The sequence below is a fragment of the Brassica oleracea genome, chromosome C9 (assembly GCF_000695525.1).
Source record: "Brassica oleracea var. oleracea cultivar TO1000 chromosome C9, BOL, whole genome shotgun sequence".
Taxonomy (NCBI): Eukaryota; Viridiplantae; Streptophyta; class Magnoliopsida; order Brassicales; family Brassicaceae; genus Brassica; species Brassica oleracea.
In genome coordinates, this window is record NC_027756.1 from 17,046,515 (window position 1) to 17,049,722 (window position 3,208).

Genomic DNA, 3,208 nt, shown 5'->3' on the forward strand with positions numbered 1-3,208 from the left:
GTGCGGTTCTCAAGATCTCTTCTCGTAACTCCTTTCCTACAGGTACTGTTTCAGTAGGAGGGTTCTGCCATCAGCCAAATGATAACCACTATAATTTCTTCCGCCTGATTCTTCAAGTTATTTTATAATCTTCTTTAGCTTCACATCTTTCTTCTGCTCTTCTCGAATTCTTTGCAAGAGGTTAGCTTGATTCACTGCTCGTAATCCCAATGGCTCGCTGCCCTCGCCCTCTATGGCTGAAAGACTAACCATCTTGAATTCTGCGTTTAAGGCTTCTAAGTCTTTCTCAATAGATTTATCACTTCTCCTCCGACTCAGTGCATCTGCTACCACATTCGCCTTTCCTGGGTGATATTGGATTTGTAAGTCATAATCCATGATAAACTCCATCCACCTCCTTTGTCTCAAATTCAAATCTCACTGAGTAAAGAGATACTTGAGACTCTTGTGATCAGTAAAGATTTGAATTGTCTCGCCATAAAGATAGGATCTCCATATTTTTAAAGCAAATACCACTGCAGCCATCTCTAGATCATGGGTGGGGTAATTCTCCTCGTGCTTCCTTAACTGTCTTGAACCATAGGCGATGACCTTTTTGTGGGAACCAAAATTCACACTGTCGATTTCCGTTTAAATAAGGAAAGTTAGGAAAATCCTAATTTCCCAGAGGTCCCAGATCTCTGCTAAACCACACGCCAAGCAATCAGAATACGAGAATGAAAACGATGAAAATATAAGAAATCGTAAAAGAGAGCAAAAGGAGTTTTATTCCGAATTCATGTATGAGCGTTACAACAAGGTAGAAGCCTCGGCTATGAGAGCTGTTTGCGAGATTCCTAGTTCTAACAACCTAAGACTGCAAAACCTAGTTGAGTCGCAGCTCGAAATAACAAACACGAAAAGTTGACTAATTGCTCTAAGTGCTAAGTTTGCTCTGAAAAATTCCCCTCTTGCCTCTCGCCTAGGACTCTTTATATACTTGCTCCTAGGTCGGTTTGCGCCTTCCCCTTCTGCCATTAAGCCGTCATAGCTCAAAAATGGAGATATTCCAATTTTCCCGATCTTCGTGATTATCTTCGGAAACTTCACATTTATCCGCGGAAACTTGACATTTATCTTGCCGTATGAACCAAACATAAACCATCATACAGCTTATGGGTTTTTGGTTAAGAAATCGTAAGTGGGCTTCGAGTTGCGTTTTAGGTCTCTCCGGACCGTCTTCGACTCGAAACGTTTATTACGATTTCTTTGATAAAAACAAACTTCCCGCGGTTTTTATCATAATGTTTGACTGATGACTTCGAGTGATGAGAAACAAAGAATGGTTTAGCCATGGCTCACGGGAGATAGCATTAAAGAGTAGACGAGAATGCATGGATTCGTGTCGTATCGACGGTTTGGGAAAGCTCGGTCGCTACGTAGCGACCAAGCCGTGTATGTGCTCGGTCGCTACTAGCGAGAGCTTGGCTTGAGCTTGGTTGCTACGTAGCGACCGAGCCGTGTTCGTGCTCGGTCGCTACCGAGCCGTGTTCGTGCTCTGTCGCTACCGAGCCGTGTACGGGGACCTAAAATACATCACCATTAGTAACGTGTTCTGCGAGTTCTGCTTTAGGAATGGTCAAGAGTGTTTTTGATGCAGAAACTGCATGAGAATCCTGATCAGTGCGAATGCTTGGTTCCGGTTGCTCCATAGAAGGCAGCAAGGTGATCGTACGATCTCTAAACACGAAGCTATACGTATTTGCTTTTCTGCGATGGACTGTATCACGGTCAAACTGTCACGGCCGTCCGAGTAATATGTGACATTCGTCCATAGGAATGACATCACATGTTTTTGAATCCTTATAGTGGCCAGTGGAGAATGATAAAAGACACCTTCTTGGATACTTTGATTTCGGTACCGTTGTTGAGCCACGCGAGTGTATCTGGTGATGGATGGGGTTTGATTTCCAAACTCAATTTTTGTGCCTCGTTTGTTTGATATGACATTAGCACAACTTCCATAGTGAATAATTAGTTTGCATACTTTTCCGTTGATAGTGCAAGTAGACCTGAATAGGTTACTACACAGCCACGACTCTTGCGATGCTCTCAGGAGGAGACAATTGCGACGAAGGACCAAATTGAGACATGTATCTCCATGTAATACGTCTGTTGTTATACCATGTTCTTCATCATAATCATTGTATTGTGGTTCCTCATCATCGGTTTCCTGGATGACAAGACCGTGTTTTATTTGCTTGGGGCGTGTCGTTTGTAACTGTCCTCGTTCTCCATAAGAGAAGAAACAAAGGGAATTGGTATGAGCTGGACAAGAGTTGGCGATGGTGTATGTGTTCTGTCCCGATTTGGTAGGATCAGTACGTGGTAGGGTTTGCCGCGGTGTCACTTGAAATTTGAAAGCGTTTACGCGGGGTTGATTTCCAAGAAGATCGGAGTTGGATTTCCATAGAGATGATATGTTGGTGAGCCTCCAACACAGAAGCCAGGTTGAATTATGCCAAGGTGACTTGTAGTTACACATGTAGTCCTCCAGTGAAGCGAGAGATAAGTTGTTTTTCGGTTTCACCCGATGTCATCATTTATGTCATATAGAAGAATTTCGTAGCATATTCATCAATTGTGTGTTCCTTGTCTTAAGTTTGTAAATTGTTGTACAAGCTTCGTTCATAGTTGAATGGTAAGAAACCACTGCGCATATGTTTAGTCAACCGCTCCCACGTGCTAATGCGAGGTTTGTTTTCTTGACGTCGAGATTCCTTTAGCTGTTGCCACCAAGCCATTGCACGGCCCTTGAAACGAGTTGTAACAAGCGAAACCCTTACATCATCTGAGACTTATCTAAATTTCAAAATTTCTTCGAGTGTGTTTATCCAATGATAAAATCTGGGTTTAGGGTACCATGGAATTTTGGAATGTTGGAACGAAAGCTGGACTCCCAACAGTTTGGCTGGTTTGCTCATTGGTCGTGCTCATCACCTTGAGCATTGCGGCGCTCATTACGATGACCACCTCGTCGTCCACGTTAATCAAAATTGTGCTCAACAAACACATTTCGACCAAACCTTCATCATTCGATGAGTCAAATTGAGCCTCCCTGAAGTTGATTTTGAGGTTTGTCTCCCTGAGCTACATGTTGGTTGTTTTGCTCGTGTAACACTGTTTGTATGGTTACAGAAGTTTGTAAAGATGCTTGTAGACCAGTTGT